This window comes from Microtus oregoni, unplaced genomic scaffold (assembly GCF_018167655.1).
Source record: "Microtus oregoni isolate MIOR12 unplaced genomic scaffold, Mior012 000031F_ref0000149, whole genome shotgun sequence".
NCBI lineage: Eukaryota > Metazoa > Chordata > Mammalia > Rodentia > Cricetidae > Microtus > Microtus oregoni.
The window spans coordinates 13,290,288-13,312,524 of record NW_024543090.1 but is presented as its reverse complement, the minus strand read 5'-3'; the positions used below and the strand labels follow the sequence as shown (position 1 = coordinate 13,312,524).

The 22,237-nt window shown below is 34.6% G+C and overlaps 4 pseudogenes; all 4 read left to right on the top strand.

Moving 5' to 3' along the window:
* LOC121465632 overlaps nt 1–22,237 on the top strand; it is a 553,860-nt pseudogene that overhangs the window by 373,738 nt on the left and 157,885 nt on the right.
* Nucleotides 6,342–7,281, top strand: LOC121465627 (annotated as a pseudogene).
* On the top strand, nt 11,708–12,609 carry LOC121465513 (annotated as a pseudogene).
* Nucleotides 20,106–21,028, top strand: LOC121465630 (annotated as a pseudogene).

The window sequence follows — 22,237 nt, the reverse complement described above, 5'->3', positions numbered from 1 at the left end:
TTCTTGTTAGTGACTTCAAGGAGTTTAAATGTATAAGCATTATATAACTTCTTAATTTTAATTAAAAACATTTATTTTATGTGGACGGGTGATTTGCTCACATATATATATATATCTGTGTACCATGAGTGTGTCTGGTATCCATGGAGCTTAGAAGAGGGTGTCAGATCTACTGGAACTAAAGTTATGGAAGATTATGCACATCCATGTGGGATATCTTCAAGAACAAGTGCTCTTTACCATTGAGCTATCTCTTCAGCTCCATTCAAAAATTGATAGGTATTTTAGTGACTCCATTCTTGTTATTCACTGTATTGAACTCTGTAAGTAAATTTATGTCCGTAACTATAGAGATTGTTCTTTTACTTAAAATGAATATTTAATGAGTAGACCTTGTCTCTCAAATTATATTATTACTTTAGTGTACATTTTAGAGTTTCCTGATTGTTTACTATTAATTTGTGAATTAATATTTACTTATAGTCAGAGTTTAATAACAATAAAGGATCAATTATTTTACTCATTAGCATAGCAATGCTACAATAATTCCATTTCTGTTTCATTCTTTCTCCTTAGCATCATAATATGAATTTGAAAATCTTTCAGTTTTACTAGTCAAAACAAATGGTTCTCTAGAGAAAATGTCCCTGAGCCACAAGCTCCCTCTAAACTATATGTTTGCAGTATTTCTTGTTCATCAGCCTATTGAGATATGCATAACTAGTTTCATATTATTAGGATATTATTAGACACTTTATATTAGGGGAGCATTGGATTTCTGAGTCTGTAAAGATGCTGTTCTTTTCATGCAGGTAAAAATGGGTTTATATAGAAAACTTTAAATAGAATAGAGTGTTTTTTTATTTATACACACAATAGTATTACTGGAATTGCTCTGAATGTGGTCATATCATAAAGTTCATAGGGAGCCAAACCAGAGCAGATAGCATCCAAGAAAAAGAACTGAACATGATGTTAGAATCATTTTAAAATTAGTTAATGTCATATTGGGAAAAAATTACAGAGTTTTTGAGATAGAACACTTTATCTGGGGATCTAGAAAACAATGCAAACAACTTTATAATATTTTGGATTAATCATAAGTTATAGCTAATTATTTTGTTCTCTGATGATTATATAAACAATTTTATCCTTTACCACATGTTAAATAAGCAAAATTTAATGATATATAAAAATAAAAGCCACAAAGATTATATGATTTTTATTAGCTTTCAAAAGCGATTGATACAGACTGGTTGCCTTATAAAATGCGATTAAATTTCCTCCGAACTTGTCAAATGTGCTCAAGGGAGACATCATATATATCTGGGCAGAAATAAGATTTGTCATGGAAATAAAAAGAATCAACACTGTAAAAGTACCTCTTAATGCAATTTCACTTTGAAATGAGATATGGACAATTTCAAAACCATATATAAATCTGCCAAGTTAGAATTACATTTTTTGTTTTATTCATAATTACTATCTATTTAGTTTTATTTTCAAATTGTTAGTTGGTTAAGGAGGAGTTGATTTGACAGATCATCATGTTTCTAGTTATGATAGAGGATGGGAAGTAGAATAGGAATAATAAAGAAGGTATTGGTAAAAGAATTGAGTTTCTTTAATCTTTTAGGTAACTTTCTTTCATGCATATACCTAAATATTTTAAGAGATATACAGTTATTTATATTTATCAAAATAAAGGTGTTTTTGAATTAAAAAGGCGTGACCCTGGTTTTGCTTATATTTAAAGATGGTTTGCAACCATTTGGAAGCTAAAAATACAAAATGTTTGGACTAGAAAGATAACAAACTTTCAGTGCTTATAGATAGATGAGAGAAATGAGGATGGTGATCATTCACATGAGCACTAACAAACCTTGTTGGTGTCTATTCAATTAATTCAATTCTTTATTTGGAAATAAACATCAAATTTGTCTTATGATAATTAAATGTCTGGATATCTGTGTAGGAAGATCCCTGAAATCGGTGTAAATCAAGGAAAGCAAACCTACCGCACAAGGAAAGGCAACACTGTACCCTGACATTGGAATCTAGAAATCTCTTAAAGACTTGTCCTCTTGACTGTGATTTAGACTTTGCCTTTGCCTAGTGGTTTTAAATATTTAACATCAAATTTGATTAGTTTCTATCTTTTTGGATATTTGAATATGTTTCAGACTTGCATCATATTCTAACTTCGAACTCATTTTTTTTTAAATTTTAATACTTGTTTAGATGATGGGAATTGGCAATATGAAAAACAGATCAATTCTCAACTGACAAATACTCAGAACTAATTCCAAGAACATTAGCAATTGAGAAATACATAGTTTTTCATTTCTGAAGATGTGGACAAAAAGCAATGCAAGTCATGTTTCATAAATTATTGTATTTAGTGTAAATGCAATAATTTTCCTTTTGTTCTCATTGTTATATACATTTCAAGCTATGTAGCTCTTTTCAAATTTTAATTTCTTTACCTTTTTTCCTTATCCACTTCTCTTCTTTTCTCCAGTGTTCCTTCCATTTTTCATCTCATATTTTCTGTCACTTCTGAACTCTGCCCAGTCTCTTTACCTCGATTCCTTATATTTTCATGTGGCACTTAATAATTCAAATGCATCTTCTTCTGTTCTTTAGCAAATGTCTGTTTGTTCTTATTTTATATCGGTTGCAACACTGTGCTTTGAGATTCTCTGAAAACAGTGCATTCTCAGTCCTTCCCTTTATGGAGTTGGTGTTTATTATATGAGAACTTTATTAATGAATTAAATCAGTAGTAAGCACTATTATTATTATTAAATGAAACAGTGTTCCACGAGTGTAAATAAATTAAATTTACAATTGAAGGTTTATATTTTTACCAGCAAAATAATTTGAAGAGTATAACATATCATTGGATAAAAGTCTGAAATACATTTTGAAGTATGTTTATTTGATTTTTAGCTTTGATGTCCTATTTCTACTGCTAATATTTCTTTTTCATTCATTATTTTTTCAAATGTGCTGAGTACTAACAAAGGTAAATGAAAGAAATATTAAGGTTATATAATATTTAGTATAAAATATATACACAAAGAGTTCTTTTTTATTGATTTTTATTGAGCTAAACATTTTTTCTCTGCTCCCCTCCCTTACTTTCCCCTCTCCTTCAACCCTCTCCTATGGTCCCCAGGCTCCCAATTTATTGAGGAGATATTGTCCTTTTCTACTTCCAATGTAGATTAGCTCCATGTATGTCTCTCTTAGGGGTCTCATTGTTGTCTAGGTTTTCTGGGATTGTGATTTGTAGGTTGGTTTTCTTTGCTTTATGTCTCAAAACCACTAATGAATGAGTACTTGCGATAATTGTCTTTCTGGGTCTGGGTTACCTCGCTCAATATGATGTTTTCTAGTTCCATCCATTTACTGGCAAATTTCAAAATGTCACTATTTTTTCTGCTGTGTAATACTCCATTGTGCAAATGTACCACATTTTCCTTATCTATTCTTCGGTCAAGGGGCATTTAGGTTGTTTCCAGGTTCTGGCAATGACAAACAATGCTGCTTTGAATATAGTTTAGCACATGTCCTTGTGGCACGATTGACCACCCTTTGGACACATATCCAAAAGTGGTATTGTTGGATGTTGAGGAAGGCTGTTTTCTAATTTTCTGAGAAGTCACCACACTGATACCCAAAGGGGCTGTACCAGCTTGCACTCCCACCCGCAATGCGAGTGTTCCCTTTTCCCCACAACCTCTCTAGCATAAGTTGTCATCAGTGTTTCTGATCTTGGCCATTCTTACAGGTGTAAGATGGAATCTCAGAGTTGTTTTGACTTGCATTTCTCTGATGACTAAAGATGTTGATCATCTCCTTAAGTGTCTTTCAGCCATTTTAAATTCCTCTGTTGAGAATTCTCTGTTTTGGTCTGTACTCCATATTTTTTATTGAGTTATTTGTTCTTTTGATGACAAATTTCTTGAGTTCTTTATGTACTTTGGAGATCAGACCTCTATCTGACTTGGGATTGGTGAAGATCTTTTCCCATTCTGTACGCTGCTGTTATGTCTTGTTGACCATTTTCTTTGCTTTATAGAAGCTTTTCAATTTCAGGAGGTCCCATTAATTAATTGTTTCTCTCTATGTCTGTGCTACTGGGGTTATACACTCTTAGTAATGTAGCAGGATACAAGATTAACTCAAAGAATTCTTTATTATGTTTTAGTTGTTTCACCCTAAATCTTAAGAGAAAATTCAGCTACGTTAAATGTATTTGACAGGTAATCTCAGGCTCAAGGGTCAGTCAATGTTGGTAATTTGGACCCAAGGACCATATTTTTTTTTATTTGTCACATTGCTTAACTGAATACAAGTAGATCCACAACATAGTGTAATAAACCCTTGTATTAAAGGTTGAATGAAATACTTTCTATGACATCATGTTACTTTTCAGATTTTTGAGTTTGCAGTTATGGACTGCATAATTTAGGGCAGTGATTATTGCCAACTCCTAGGACTTTATTAGAATGCAAATCCAGATATTTAAATTTGCCCTAGTGTCAAATTCATGGATTAATTTCTAAACACCTGCCATTTCTGTGTCTAACATGATAAAAGCTGAAAACTGACAGTTCACTCATTTATGCTGTTCTGTGGCTCATGTTCTACTTCATAAGGAGCATTGCTGTACCACTTATGGAAAGAGGTGTGCTATTAAATTCAGAAGCATTACATAGAACAAAACAATCAGACACAAGAACCACTTCCTTCTCTTTGTGGTCACCTTTTCAAAATCTATTGGCATATCGTTTTTTCCTCTTTCCATTTTAGTAAGTTTTAATTAACAAATATTATATATATACATATATGTGACATTTCAATTAAGTATTTACAAAACAAAATAAATAAATAAGGATAATTAGCATATGCATCACCTCATATGCTTGTTTATTGGGGATAAAATAATTTGGAATTCTATTCTTAGTTTTTCTCTCCCACAAGAAACAAGCTTTTATTAACTATAGTTAGCATGATGCATAACTAATCTTCCCAAACTAATGATCCCGTCTCATTGTTTGTATCTTTTGATCAACATATTCTTTTTCTATCTCCACAATCCATCTTGTTTACTGTATCTCTCATAATTGTATTTTCTGCTTCTATGACTATGACTTCAGATTTCATGTTTCAGTGAGACCTTGAATATTTTTTTCTTCTTATTTCCCTTAGCATAACTTCTTCCAAGTTCATTAACATTATTACTAAACACAGAATTTTCTTTTTAGATATTGAGGAATATTCCTCCAAACAGGTTATTTTATATACTGGTTTCTTGTAAGTTATATTGAAATGAAAATTGAAATTCATTATGCTTATTTAATTTTCTCTATATATATACCAAAAGTAATGTGCTAGATCCTGTTGGATGCCAAATTCTGCTCCTTTTCCCTCTTGTTTTTGTCTATTATTTTCTTCTTTCCAGCTCCCAGAAGCTATCAATTGCTAATAGTTCCTCAGCTGGGCACAGGACTTCATGACCACTTCCTTTTTTTTTCTTTGTTGAAGTTTTTTATGGCTTGAGCTTGTGCAGGTCTTGTGTATGGTGTCACAACCTTTGTGAATGTGAGCACATACTCATTTTCAATGCTTCTATTTCATCAAAACATGGCTTTCTTGTTCGCCACTTCTAGATTTTAAAATTGTCCTGCCTGGTCTTCTGTACTAATTCTTGAGCCTTCGGAGGAGGCGTATAACACAGTCACCTTTTGTAAAGCTGAGAATTCTCCAATATCTTATTCTCTTTACCTTGGTCAGATGTGGATCTCTTTGTTAATTGTCATTTACTGTAAAACTTAGCGGAGAGATACATTAATCTATGAGTACAACAATAAGTTATTATGTTGATTTGACAATTAATTGTAGTAGTTTACCTGCTCAAACTTGTGGCCTTTCTAGTCACTAGTTCTTAGCCCTGTTTCAACTTGGGAAAATCAACCTATTATTCACATGGAAACTTCACCCTCACTGGTAGCTTAAGTGCTGGAAGGGGCTATGCCTACTACTGGAGGAGGAAGGTAGTCATCAAGCTTGTTACATTTAGACATTTTGATAATACCACTTTTAAGAAGTGTGAAGTGATGTTTTAGTGTGGTTGAAATTTATACCTCTCTGTTAATTAGTCATGTTAATATTCTTCAGATATCTGTTGGTTTTTACGTTGACCATGACATTAAACTACAAATAGGGTTTCACACATTTCAGATTTTTCCTTCTAGTCTATCTATTAATATAATTATACTAATTTACAGCTTCTCCCAATTTCCCTTTAGGTAGTACTGACAACAAAGCCAATGGAAAGAGTGAATTGCTCTGCCTCCTCAGAGTTTGTGTTCCTGGGACTCACCAACTCCTGGGATGTCCAACTGCTGCTCTTTGTGTTCTCCTCAGTGTTGTATATGGCAAACATGATGGGAAACTGCCTCATAGTTTTCACTGTGGCCTCTGTCCATCACTTACATTCCCCTATGTACTTTCTTTTGTCCATCCTCTCTTTTAGTTGATGTAGGTATTTCTTCTGCCACTTCACCCAAGATGATTTATGATTTATTAAAAAAACACAAAGTCATCTCCTTTAGAGGCTGTGTCACTCAAATCTTCTTCATTCATGCTATTGGTGGTGTAGAGATGGTGCTGCTCATAGCCATGGCCTTTGATAGATATGTGGCCATATGTAAGCCTCTCCACTATTTGACCTTGATGAGCCCCAAGATGTGCATCTCCTTTTTGATTACTGCCTTGGTAGTTGGCCCTATGCACTCTATGATACAACTGGCTTTCATAGTAAATTTACCTCTCTGTGGTCCTAATATATTGGACAGCTTCTACTGTGACCTTCCTCAATTCATCAAACTTGCTAGCATGGACACATACAGACTGGAATTACTGGCCTCAGTCAATAGTGGATTCCTGTCTGTGTGTTCCTTCATCATTCTGATCATTTCCTATATTGTCATCATATTTACTGTTCTGAAACACTCTTCAAGTGGTTCCTCCAAGGCCCTGTCTACGCTCTCAGCCCATGTGACTGTGGTGGTCTTATTCTTTGGTCCTACCATAGTTTTCTATACGTGGTCTTCTTCCTCTGCACACCTGGATAAGTTTCTGGCCCTGTTTGATGCAGTTGTCACTCCCTTTTTAAACCCTGTGATCTACACATTGAGAAATCAAGAAATGAAAATGGCAATAAGGAGAATATTCAGACAGCTAATGGGATATAGACAAATCTCCTGAATAACTGCATTGTAAACAGTCTTAACTGAGCATGGAAATTCATTACTGGCCAACCTCTGAAGATAGCCTTTGCATATGTGGATAGGTTTAAGTATACATACATGTATGCCATTTTATCTGTTTCTTATAAGGAAAAGACAAATTTATTCTGTACATTGACACCAAATTACATATATTTATAGATAATGATTTTATAAATAAAGATCCTTAATTCTTAAGGATTAGCATTTGTTTGAAACAAACTCTCAGACATACAAAAGTGGAAATGTTTCTTTAAACCTTTCAGAACAGGAAAAATTTTATTTTGAATCAATAATACTCTCATGAACTGTAATTTCTGGCTATAATCCATGGAATATATATATAGGGACATTGAATTGAGTAATTTTCTTTATCTGTACCTTGCACACATTCTTCTCCAATATTTTGGACTTTCATATATTGGATGCAGGTTATAAATTTCCGAGCACCTGTGGGAGTCTAAACTGTGCAGACATGTAAGCTGCGTGGAATAGCAGGCAGAAGCCAAGGAATATTGTTGACTTTTTTTGCCTGAGGAAAAGTTATTCAAATTCATTCAACTTCTATTCACCTTTCCTCCATATGTTTCATCCTTTTCTTCTAAACATCATAATTCGGTTTCTGAGGATGACATGCACGAGTACAGCATTTATATCATTTTCACCTTGTCTTTGTAGCTCCTCCTAGGTCCTTTTCAAATCTTTCCCAAATTCATGACTGTTTCTTTTAGTATTGTTGTGTGTACACATACAGACATATAAATTTCCGAGCCCATTTAGATTTTCAAATATGCACTTGTATTCATGGCTAACAACATGGGATTTGATGCCCTATCACTGATGTCACTCATGGTGAATACTGATTCATATTCTCTCAGAATCCATTAATCACCGAAAGCAGAATGGCAGTATGAGGTTCTCTCCTAGAGTCTATGATGTCTACAGCTATCAATATCTGGCTAGGTTTACTGTACCAAGCATGGATTCCTTCATATTGAGTCCAGTTAGAGAACCTTTGGTTCTATTCCAGGTAGAAGTGCCATTCTTGCACTACTGGGGTTATCTTGCCAGGCTGGTCATGGTTATGGTGACTAGGCTTTACAGCTGGGTAGCACTATTGACTGTTTTTCTCTTTGCAGCTTGAATAGTGCCCCCAGGTATTATGAAATAACTGAATCATGATAAAGAAGAGATCACACTACTTAAAGCAACAGAGAATAAGGAGTAGTGCTACCTCTGCTCCTTGCCATAGTGATGAAGTCATTATGAGTGCCACATTTTCAACATGTAGCTGCCAAGTTTGAATCTTAACCTTCGGGGGTATTCCTACTTTGGCATCACCAAAATTCAATTTATATTCTTTAGATAAATAGAATAGATCAATAATAAAATTTATACAGAAATACAAATGAAGACAAGAAGAAGGTTTAGTGGACAATGTGCTTTATGCATAAACTTGAGGACTTGAGATAGGATCCCCAGAAGCTGGGCAGCCATAATAGACACCTGTAACCCAAGTTCTCAGGAAGCAAATACAAGCGATCCCAGTGTGTGTGGACTGCTAGACGACTAGCTGATTGCTAAGCTCTGGAGTCAATTGAGAGACCTTGTTACAATAAGTGAAGTGGAAAGTGATGAAGAGATATACTTGACATTAAATTCAGGACTCTTTCTGTCTGTTGACTGCATGCAGAAACACACTGAAGAAGGAAAGAAAAAAACCACTTGACTACAAAGAGCCAAATCAATACCAAGCCTATAGAGTAATAATTGTTGTATCATAATAGGCTACTTTAAACTAAAGTACAGGATACAGTAACAAAACAGCAGGTGATTTTTTTTTCTTATGGCTTATATACCTCAGTAGATTTTTTTTTTTGTTTTTTGAGACAGGGTTTCTCTGTAGCTTTGGTGCCTGTCCCAGAACTAGCTCTTGTAGACCAGGCTGGCCTCGAATTCCCATAGATCTGCCTGCCTCTGCCTCCTGAGTGCTGGGATTAAAGGTGTGCGCCACCACCGCCCGGCTAGAATCTTTCAAAGAATATAAAGATAACAGTTTTCAAGTGAATGATTACAATGAATACACGTAAAAAAACAACATTTTTTCCATATCCCTCACATGATTAAACATTTTATGAATAACAGGTGAAAAACAAGTTGTCCCAAGTACTCACATACATTCTTGTCCAAGCAACTTGTTATATATTAACAGAGTATAAGCAAGCACGGTGTTTTTCTCAGCTAGTCCTTTTACTCACAGGATGTATATTACGGTTATAAAGAATGAATCAGCGAGTTTATTACTTATTTTGAAATGTAATCTTTTAAGAATCAGAAACTTAAACTTTCATCTATGAAAAAGAATCAGTCAGTTCTATTTTAAATCCTCAGGGTAAATACCGACTCATCTATAGCTTTTTTTATATCAGGAAGCTGAGGGTAGAAATGGTCACAAGTAATTAATCATTACCTTTGGCCACCAGTCCATCCTAGCAAGAAAGGCTCATCAGCTAATGCTAAGTGGGATGCGTTGTTTTTGTTCCCTAACCTTAATGAATCTATCACTCAGCTATGTGTCCTTTTGAACTTTAGATTGTTTTCTAAAGTTTTTCACCTCAAAACTATTTGACACAAACACCTTAATCTAACCTTACATTATTTTTAAAGCTTTGTTTCAGCTATGATGAACTCCAAAACCTGTGAACACATCTCCCAACCTTAAGATTAAAAGAATTTAAGATAGCCGGGCTACTTGGGACTCAATTGTTTTTCTTAATCATGAACCTAAGCCACAGTATATATGCCTCCTCAATAGAAACTCAAGTGTTTAGCTATGTGACAGGTCTGTCTTTTTCTTTTTTAAAATTTAATTTTTTAAATTCTCTGCAGCCTTTGCTTTATCAGAGGCAGGGAAATGTTTCATCCTACCTTCACTTATGTTAATTTTCCACTAAACTAGGCTCTATTATAACCCCTTACTATATTCATTAAAAACAAAACATCATCAAAATCCTATTTCAACTATTACCATATAAAATCATTGCTTCAGTTTAACAGTACAGCTTAGGAGGACATCATCTTTATAATAATCACAGGCAAAAAAAAGTCCAGTAGAAAGAGATATTTCCAAAAGATGATTGTTCTTCATTAAGGGCAGTGAGGATATCTCCACACCCACTCATACTAAGACAGATACAAGAGAAAAATGGCCGTAATAAGCATGCAAAAGACATAGCACTAGCAAGACATTTTCTGTTGCTGATGCTCTCGGGGTCTTCCCTATCCAAGAGTCACCCATCAGGGTTTTGTTTCTGGTAGGCCAATCTCCTGAAGTCAATTGTCATCTGTTGTTCCTTTGACATCGCCCCAGGCAGATCTCCAGGCTCATTAATGTTATTATGAGACACAAAATTCCCTTCTTTTTAACGACTGTGCTATAATCCACTGTATGTGTACTTATGTATATATGTGTGTGTTTGTGTGTGTGTGTGTGTGTGTGTGTGTGTGTGTGTGTGAGAGAGAGAGAGAGAGAGAGAGAGAGAGAGAGAGAGAGAGAGAGAGACTGTTATCTGTGTATATATGCTTATTGTTCACTCATCTGTCACCTGTAAAGGAGCAGTTCGGTTGTTTCTATATTGGTTACTATAAATAATATTTCAATATTCATGGGCCAACACAGGGTCATTTTCTCTGATGATTAATTCCAATGATGATAATGGTTAATAATTCTCTTTCTTAGTTCTCTGTGTCTGTCTCTATCTTTTCTGTCTCCCCTCCCTTCCATTCGATTTTTCCTGTTTCCTCTTGTTTTTTTCCCTCTGTCTCCACCCCTATTTCTCCATTATTCTGTTCTTCAACTATTTGGCCTTCTTTCTTTCCTCCCTCCCTTCCTCCCTCCTTCCCTCCATCCCTTCCTCTCTCTCTTCTTCCTTATTTTCTTCCTTCCATATTCCTTTTCTTTCTTTGAAGGAGATGGAATCCAGGGCTCTACAAACTGGAAACTATGAGCTTTACACTGGTTGTACACTGAGGACCTATTTTACTACTGTTATAGAAATGGTTATATGCTTTCTTAAATGAAAACGTACATTAATTTATGTTCCCAATAACTCTGTGCAAGTTTCCTTTCTAAACACCTAACCAAAACTTGTTATTTTTGAGCCTTTATTAAAAGCCATTTTAACAAGCGTGAAATGGTATTTCAGAATGTTTGCAATTTGTAGTCCCCTGGTAAGCAGCCATGTAAGCATTTGCTTATATATCTGTTCATCTTTGGATTGTCTTTAAATGTTAAATCCAAGATAGATTTTCATAACCTCGAGTTCTAACTTTCTGGACTATTAATATAATTATAACAATTTTCAGTTTCTTCTTCTGTCTTTCGGGTAGTGATGCAAAGAGCATAAATGATAGGAACAAATCACTCTGTGGTGTTAGAATTTATATCCATGGGATTCACCAACTCCTGGAAGAAGCAAGTACTTCTGTTTGTGTTTGCTTCAGTGTTTTATATGGCAAGCATGATGGGAAACTCCCTCATCATTTTCACAGTGGCTTCTGATTCTCCCATGTACTTTCTGTTGGCCAATCTCTGCTTCATTGATTTATGTGTTTCGTGTGTCACTTGTTCCAAGATGATTTATGACCTGTTCAGAAAGCACAAGGTCATCTCCTTTAGAGGTTGCATCACTCAAATCTTCTTCATCCATGTGATTGGTGGTGTAGAGGTGGTGCTGCTTATAGGCATGACTTATGATAGATATGTAGCCATATGTAAGCCTCTCCATTATTTGACCATTATGAATGCCAAAATGTGCATTTTCATCTTAGTGTCTGCCTGGGTGGCTGGTCTTATGCATTCCCTGGTTTAATTTGTTTATGCAGTTAATTTGCCTTTCTGTGGACCAAATATTTTGGGCAGCATATACTGTGCAAGTCTAATTTGGTTCATTAGACTTGCTTGCATAGATACCAACCATAGAATTAAAGGTATCAGCTAACAGTGGATTCATCTCTATAGGCTCCTTCTTCATACTGGCCATATCTTATATTGTCATAATAGTCACTGTTCAGAAACATTCCTCACATGGTTGCTCCAAAGCCATGTCTACACATTCTGCTTACATCTTTGCTGTGGTCTCGTTCGTTGACTCCCCTGACATTTGTTTATACATGATCTCCCCACTTCTCACACCTAGATAAGTATCTTGCTATTTTTGATGCATTTGGTCCTCCTTTTCTGAACCCTGTTATCTACATGTTGAGGAATCAGGAAATGAAGATGGTGATGAGACAGCTAATGATATAGGGGAAGATCTCTTAAATGATTGTACTGTGAACTTTTCTCATTGAACACAGTTCATTTTGACCAAATTTAGTGAAAAATTACTTTCCAAGACAGATTTGTTTACATATACTGATATTTGAGTGATTTTTCTTTTCTGCTACTAGAGTTTTGCAATGTGTTCTAACAACAGAGAAGCAATTATATAGGGGGAGGAGGAGGAGAAGGGTGGGAGGAGGGGGAGGGAAATGGGAGGCTGGGAGGAGGAGGAAACTTGGTTTTTTTTCTCCTTTTCTCAAAAAAAAAGTTAAAAAAAAACAAAATTTATAAGGCAGAGCTTAATTCTCAGTGAAGTAAGCTTTTAGTTGTCCAGAAGACAGAAGGATGCTTTAAGACTAATAAAGGAAATATAAACCTTTCTCTCTCTCTCTCTCTCTCTGTCTCTCTCTCTCTCTCTCTGTGTGTGTGTGCATCTCTGTTTCTCTTTCTAAGATAAATTTTCTTACATGAAGAATTTTCTGATAGTACTCCATGTGGAATTTACAAGTTGACATTGATCTGTGTAAATTTTTTCCTTTTCTGGACGTTGGATACACTCCAGCCACTCTTCTGATTGTCTGGTTATTCAAAAAGTTTAGAATCTGCAAGCATACACACTCAATTGTAAGGAATATAAAGTGTCAGGTTAAGATTATGATATTCAAATTTATTCAAGTTTCCTTCCTACTTCCTTTCTATTTCACATTTTCTTAGTATATATCTGTGATAGAGTTAGCAAGAATGTTTTGTGATATTTTTGATGTGCAAATGAGGTTATAACTTTTTAAAATCAGTTGATACATTGTAGGAACCTAGACACCTCATAGACACACATAGAATGCTAACTCCTTAAGAAACTATAGAACAGCAGTAGTATTGTAGTTCTGCCTCCCTCTCTATATCCTCAATTCCTCCATGTTTCAAGCTAGTTTCAAGTGTGTCATTATGCTTTTAGTCACCAGGCTAACTATCAATGACACCATTGAAATTGGAGGCATTGAGAGATATAGTATTAACTCTCTTTGGTCTCCACCTCATATCCATTCTTCCTCGTGGGATTATAGCACCTCTAATTTTGTGTCTAGATTGAGGTTAAAACCTTCCTGGGCAGCTTTGTGAGTTGACCATTTGATAAATCTAGTTCATGTAAGTAATTCTTTATTGTGTATCATTCATACTTTTTCTACTTCCCTGGTTAAAGTGTGAGTGGTTGAGATCCTACATATCTGGTAGCTTCATCATTTGTGAGTTCATAAAATGCTTCATCCAAGCTGTCTTGTACTTCAACAAGGCATTGTTTGACCAGGGGACATATTTTTTTTTTTTTTTTTTTTTTTTTCCGAGACAGGGTTTCTCTGTGGCTTTGGAGCCTGTCCTGGAACTAGCTCTGTAGACCAGGCTGGTCTCGAACTCACAGAGATCCGCCTGCCTCTGCCTCCCGAGTGCTGGGATTAAAGGCGTGCGCCACCACCGCCCGGCCAGGGGACATATTTTATATCAAATGAAACCTAATACAAAATTCACTAGTTTCAACAACTATAGAAACAACAAAAAGCCTGCAAGTTCATGGAAATGGAACAGTTCTCTACTGAATAACTACTGTTTCAAGGAATGAAAAACAGAGGAATTAAAGATTTCCTTGAATTCAATTAAAATGAATGTATAACATACCTAAACTTATGGGACACAATAAAAAATGGCATTGAGAGAAAATTTATAGCACCAAATGCTTTCATAAAGAAAACAAATAGAACCAAGTGGTGGTAGCACATGCCTTTAATCCCAGGGCATGGGAATCAGGCAGAGCTCAGTGAGTTTGAGGTCAACCTGGCCTACAAAGTGTTTTCCTTCTTGATTCCTGTCTTGATCCATTTTTCTAAAATCTTATTATGATGAGTATGTACTGAAATACCTGTTTGTCTAGATTTGCATATATTCATACACACTGCAGCTTGCGGTGTGCTGTTGTGCTGCCAACTTCACGCGAGCAGCATTCTGTGGTTGTCTTTCGAGAGTTTGTACTTTCTTTTAGTGTCTTCGAGGAGTATGAGCATTTTCTAATTTTAAATAAAGACATTTATTTATGTGTACAGGTGTTTTGCTCACACACATCCATGTGCACCATGTGTGAATCTGGTGCCCATGGAGGTTATCAGAGGGTGTCAGATTTACTGGAACTGCTGTTATAGAAGACCATGAATATCCATGTAGAGTATCTGAAAGAACAAGTGCTCTTTACCATTTTTCTCTCCAGCTCCCATATAAAAAATTGATAGAAGTTTTAGTAACTTCAGTCATGTTATTCACTGTATTGACCTTTGTGAGTAAATTTACGACCATAATTATAGAGATTGTTCTTTTACTTAAAATAAATATTTAATGAGTAGACTTTTTGCTTCTCAAATTTAGTGTACATTTTTGAGTTGCCTAATTGTTTACTATTAGTTTATGAATTAATATTTACTTATATTCAGATTTAGTCACAATAATCAATTATTTTATTTAAGTAGCATAGAAATGCTGCAATAATTCCATTTATTTTTCTCTCTTTCTCCTTAGTAGTATAATAAGAATTTCAAAATCTTTCAGTTACACTGGTCAAAACAAATGGTTCTCTAGAGAAAATGTCCCTGAGTCACAAGCTCCTTTTAAACTATATGTTTGCAGTATTTCTTGGTCATCGGCCTCTTGAGATATGCATAACTAGTTTCATATTTTCCTATGGTGGATATTATTAGACACTATGTAAGGCAAGCATAGGATTTCTGAGTCTGTAAAGATGCTGTCCTTTGCATGCAGGTAAAAATGGATTTATATAGAGAACTTTAAAGAGAGAAAAGTGATTTTTGTTTATACACACAATGGTTTTGTTGGAATTCCTCTGATCATGGTCATCTGATAAAGTTCATGAGGGAGCCAAACCAGAGCATATAGCTTCCACGAAAAGGAACTGAGCGGCCGGGCGATGGTGGCGCACGCCTTTAATCCCAGCACTCGGGAGGCAGAGGCAGGCGGATCTCTGTGAGTTCGAGACCAGCCTGGTCTACAAGAGCTAGTTCCAGGACAGGCTCCAAAGCCACAGAGAAACCCTGTCTCGAAAAACCAAAAAAAAAAAAAAAAAAAAAAAAAAAAAAAAAAAAAAAAAAGGAACTGAACATGATATTAGAATCATTGTAAAAATAGTTAATGTCATATTGGTAAAGGATAACAGAGTTTTTTGAAATAGAGAGAGACACTTAATCGGGGGATCCAGAAAACATTAGAAACTTTATAATATTTTGGATTAATCACAGGTTACAGTTAAATATGCTCTTCTCTGATGATTACATAAAGAATCTTAACTTTTACTACTTGATAAAAAAGCAAACATTTAATGATACATATAATAAAAGTCACAAAGTTTATATGTTTTTTTATTCATTAACTTTCAAAAGAGATTGGTACAAACTGGTTTTCTTAAGAAATATAATCAAATTTCTTAGGAACTTGTCAAGTGTGCTCAAGGAAAACATTCTATACATCTGGGCAGAAATAAAATTTGTTATGGAAATAAAAAGTATCCACACTGAAAAAGTACTTCTTAATGTAATTTCACTTTGAAATGAGATATGGACAATTTCAAAACCATATATAAATCTGCCAAGAGTTAGAATTATGTTTCTTGTTTTATTTATAATTACTATCTATATAAATTTTATTGTTTAATTGTTAATAATATAAGGAGAAATTGAAGTTTTGATAGATCAGCATTTTTCTAGTTATGTTAGAGGATGAAAAAGGGAATTGGAGTAATAAAGATGGTATTGTTAAAAGGACTGATTTTCTTTAAGCATTGAGACCCTTTCCTTTATGTATATACCTAAATAGTTTAAGCAACATACAATTATTTATGTTTATAATATGTAAAAAATAAAGGTATTTTTCATTAAAAAGGAGTAACCCTGGTTTTGCTTGTATTTAAAGAAGGTTTGTGACCACTTGGAAGTTAAAAACACAAATGTTTGGACTAGGGCATTTGCAGTGCTTGAAGACAGAGGAAGAAAATAAAGAGGATGGGTCATTGTATACATGACCATTAACAAAACTTTACTTGGAAATAATTTACCTTTATTTGGAAATAATGATCAAATTTGCCTTTCACAATGATTAATTGTCTGGAGATTTGTTTAGAAAGATCCATGAACTTGGTGTCAATCAAGGAAAGCAAACCCAGAACCCAAGGAAAAGGTTAGGTTACTGTGCACTGATTTCTGCATCTAGAAACCATTTCAAAGACTTTCCTCTTGCTTGCTATTTTTAATTAGACTTTGTCTAGTCGTTATAGATATTTGATGTCAAACTTGAACAGTTTTTTTACTTTTAGATATTTGAATATGTTCCACACTTACATATCATTCTAACTTCAAACTCATTTTTTTAAAAAATCCCCTTCTTGTTTAGCCAATTGGGACTGGCAATGTGAAAGAAAGATCAAGTTTTAACTGACAAATACTCAGTCAGAAATAAATCCAAGAACTTTTGAAATTGAGAAATACTCGGGTATATAGTATAGTTATGTATTTCTAAATTTGTGAACCAAAAGCATTGCAAATTATGTTCCATAAATTATAATTTTTTAGAGTAAATGCAATATCTTTTATTTTTTCTCACCATTGTATACATTTTAAGCAATGTAGCTCTTTTCAAATTTTAGCTTATTTACCTTTTTTCCTTTCCACATCTTTTCTTTTCCCCAATGTTTCTTTCATTTTTCATCTCATATTTTCTGTCGCTTCTGAACTCTACCCAGTCTCTTTGCTTCTTTAGTTTTACATTCATGTATATTTTCATCTGGCATTTAATAATTCAAATGCATCTTCTTCTGTTCTTCAGTAAATGTCTCTTTGTTCCTATTTTATATCTGTTGTAAATCTGTGCTTTGAGATTCTCTGAAAAGAGTGCATTCTCAGTCCATTCCTTTATGGAGTTGGTGTCTAGTTTATGGGAACTTTATTCCATGAATTAAATCAGTAGTAAGCACTATTATTATTATAATATAAAATAGTGTTCCATGAGTATAAATAAATTAAATATATAATTGAATATTTATATTTTTACCAACAAAGCAATTTGAATAGTATAACATATCATTGGATACAAGATTGAAATACATTTTGAAGTATGTTTATTTGATTTTTAGCTTTGGTGTCCTATTTCTACTGATAACATTTCTTTTTTATTCATTAAGTTTTCAAATGTGCTGGGTGTTATCAAAGGTAATTGAAAGGAATATCAATGTTATTTAAAATATTTAGTATGAAATATATCCACAATGAATACATTATTATGCTTTAGTTGTTTCAACCTAAATCTTAAGAGAAAATTCAACTACTGTGAATGTATTTGACTGGTAATCAGAGGCTGAAGAATCAGTCATATTTGTAATTTGGACCCAATGACCATATTCTATTTATCTGTCACCTTGCTTCACTGAATACAAATTGATCTGCTATATAGTGTGATTTATTTTGAAGCAAACCTTCATTTCAAAGGCTGAACAAAATACTTTCTATGACATCATGATGCTCTTCAGATCTGTGAACATGCAGTTATGGACTGAATAATCCAGGTCAGTGATTATCATCAAATCCTAGTGGTTTATGGACCATCATTTTGTTTGAATGCAAATCCAGATATTTGAATTTGCTGTAGTGTCAAATTGCTGGATACATTTCTAAACATCTGCCATTTATGTGTCTAACATAATAAAAACTGGAAAATGACAGTTCACTGACTTATACTGTTCTGTGGCTTATGTTCTGTCTCAAAACGAGCATTGCTGTACTACTTTTGGAAAGATATGTGATATTAAATTCAGAAGCATTGCCCAGAATAGAACAATCAAATATAACAACCACTTACTTATCTGTGTGGTCACCTTTGAAAGTCTACATGAATGCTGTTTTTTTCTCTTTCCTTTTTAGGAAGCTTTAATTAGCACATTATATATATTATGTGACATTTTAATCAGCATTTACAAAACTAATCGAATCAGGCTAGTTAACATATGCTTCACCTCACATGCTTATTGGGGGTAAGATAATTTGAAGTTTTACTCTTAGTTTTCTTTCTCTGCACGAAACAAGCTGCTATTAAGTATAGATATCATGATACATAATTAATCCTCCCCAGCTAATGGTCCCATCTCACTGTAACTTTTGATCAAAACATTCTTATTCTATCTCCATAATCCTTCTTCTTTTTTGCATGGCCCACCATTGTGTTCTATGCTCCCATGACTGTGACTTCAGATTCCACATCTCAGTGAGACCTTGAGTAGTTTTCTTCCTTTCTTCTTATTTTCCTTAGCATAATTACTTCTAAGTTAATTAACATTACTACAAAACACAGAATTCTCTTTGTAAATGTTGGGGAATATTCCTCCAAAGAGATAATTTACATACTGGTTTACTTAAATTATGTAGCAATGAAAATTTAAAGATAATTATTTGTTGTTTATTTAATTTCCTCTATATACATCTACCCAAAAGTAATGTTGCTAGGTTCTGCTAGATGCCAACTTCTATTTCTTTCCTGCTTTATTTTTGTCTATTATTTTCTTCTTTCCTTCTCCCAATTGCCAATAGCTCCTCAGCCAGTCACTGGACTTCATGACCACTTCTTTTTTCTAAGTTGAGGTTTTGTATGGCTTGATCTTTTGCAAGTCTTGTGCATGATGTCACAATCTTTGTGAGTGAGTGCCTATGTGCAAATGCCCTTCTATGTCAGGAAAATATGGTTTCCTTGCTCACTGCTTCTAGATTTTAAAACTGTTCTGCTCTCTCTTCTGCAATAATTCTTGAGTCTTAGGAGGAGGGGTATAATTCAGATACCCCTTTTATGTCTGAGAGTTCTCTAATCTCTTATTCTCTTTATCTTGGTCAGCTGTGGATCTCTTTGTTAATTGTCACTTACTGTAAAACTTAGCTTGTCTGAAGAAGGTTGACAGATGCATTAGTCTATGAGTACAACAATAAGTCATTACGAGTCCGTATAATACTATGTCAGTTTGACAGAGTAATTCTGCTCAAACATGTGACCTTTCTAATCACTACTTCTTAGCCCTGTTTCAACTTGGGAAATTCAACCCATTATTCACATGGAAACTTCACCCTTACTAGTAGCTTTCATAGACTGGAAGGGGCTATGCATAATACTGGAGGAGGAAAGTATTCATTAAACTTGTATTCAGGCTTTTTTGATGATACTATTTTCAAGAAGTGTGAAGTGATGTTTTAGTGTGGTTGAAATAATTCACACTTCTTTGTTAATAAGTCATGTTCAGTACTTGTTAAGATGTCTGTTGGTCTTTAGCTTGATCATTAAATTAAGTGCAAATTTCACACATGTTAGATTTTTCCTTCTAGTCTATCTATTAATGTAATTATCCTAATTTACAGCTTCTCCCAATTTCCCTTTAGGTAGTTCTGACAACAAAGCCAATGGAAAGAGTGAATTGTTCCCTGTCATCAGAGTTTGTGTTCCTGGGACTCACCAACTCCTGGGATGTCCAACTGCTGCTCGTTGTGTTCTCCTCAGTGTTGTATATGGCAAACATGATGGGAAATTGCCTTATTATGACCATCACTTACATTCCCCTATGTACTTTCTTTTGTCCATACTTTCTTTCACTGATGTAGGTATTTCTTCTGCCACTTCACCCAAGATGATTTATGATTTATTAAAAAAACACAAAGTCATCTCCTTTAGAGGCTGTGTCACTCAAATCTTCTTCATTCATGCTATTGGTGGTGTAGAGATGGTGCTGCTCATAGCCATGGCCTTTGATAGATATGTGGCCATCTGTAAGCCTCTCCACTATCTGACCTTGATGAGTCCCAAGATGTGCATCTCCTTTTTGATTACTGCCTTGGTAGTTGGCCCTATACACTCTATGATACAACTGGCTTTCATAGTAAATTTACCTCTCTGTGGTCCTAATATATTGGACAGCTTCTACTGTGACCTTCCTCGATTCATCAAACTTGCTAGCATGGACACATACAGACTGGAATTACTGGCCTCAGTCAATAGTGGATTCATGTCTGTGCGTTCCTTCATCATTATGATCATATCCTATATTTTCGTTATATTTACTGTTCTGAAACACTCTTCAGGTGTTTCTGCCAAGGCCCTGTCTAGGCTTTCAGCTCACATGACTGTGGTGGTCTTATTCTTTGGTCCTGCCATACTTTTATATACATGGCCTTCTTCCTCTGCACAACTGGATAAGTTTATGGCCCTGTTTGATGCAGTTGTCACTCCCTTTTTGAACCCTGTGATCTACACACTGAGAAATCAAGAAATGAAGATGGCAATAAGGAGAATATTCAGACAGCTAATGGGCTATAGACAAATCTCCTGAATAACTACATTGTAAATAGTCTTAATTGAGCATGGAAATTCATTATCGGCCAGCCTCTGAGGAAAACATCCTTTGAATATGCTTCTATGTTTATGCACATATGTATATATTTTGTCTGCTACTTATATGAAAGGGCAATTTCTTCCAAATACAAACACATATATTTATAGTGAAATGATTAGATTAATCAGAAGCCATAATTCTTAAGGATTAGCATTTGTTTGAAATAAATATTTATTCATATAGAAGAAGAAATCCTTCTTTAAGACTTTTAAAGCAAGGTAAATCTTTTTAGATTTGAAACTACTCTCATAAGCTGCAATTTATTGCTATATTCCATGTAATATTTATATAGGCTCATTGGATCATGTGATTTTCTATATTTTTACCTTCCGCACACTCTTTTACAGTTTTTGGAACTTTCCAGGTATTGAATGGAAGTTAAAAATTCCAGAGGACCCAGGTGAGTCTAAAATGTGCAGTAGAGGCCATGTATGTTGTGTGGAATAGCAGGAACAAGCCAAGGAATACTGCTGACTTTTTCTGCCTGAGGAACAGTTATTCAAAGTCATTTAATTTCTATTCCCCTTCCATATTCCTCCCTTTTCTTCTAAACATCATAATTTGCTTTCTGAGGATTGCAAGCATATGTACAGAGTTTATATCATTTTCACCTTTCCCTCTTTTCTTAGTAGCTCCTCCCATGTCCTTCTCCCATCTGTCCCAAATTCATGACTGTTTCTTTTAGTGTTGTTGTGTGTACACATACAGACATATAATTATTTGAGCCCTCTTAGATTTGCAAATATGCACTTGTGTTCATGGCTAACAACATGGGATTGGATACTCTATCAGGATGTCATCCCTGGTGAATACTTATCCATTCTTTCTCAGAATCCTTTCATTGCCTATAGCAGAATGGCAGTACTAGTTTATTCTCTAGATTCTATGCTGTCTAGAGCTGTGGATAACTGCCTAAGTTTACAGTGCCAATCAGGATGTCCTTTGTATTCAGTTCAATTAGGTAGCCATTGGTTATTTTCCAGGAGAAAGTGCCATTTGCACTATTGGGGTTATCTTGCCAGGCTTGTCATTCTTGTGGTTCATAGGCTTTACAGCTGGGTAGTGCTATTGATTGCTTTTCTCTTTTGCAGCTTGGATAGCATCTTTAGATATTATAAAATTACTGAGACATTGTAGAGAAGAGAT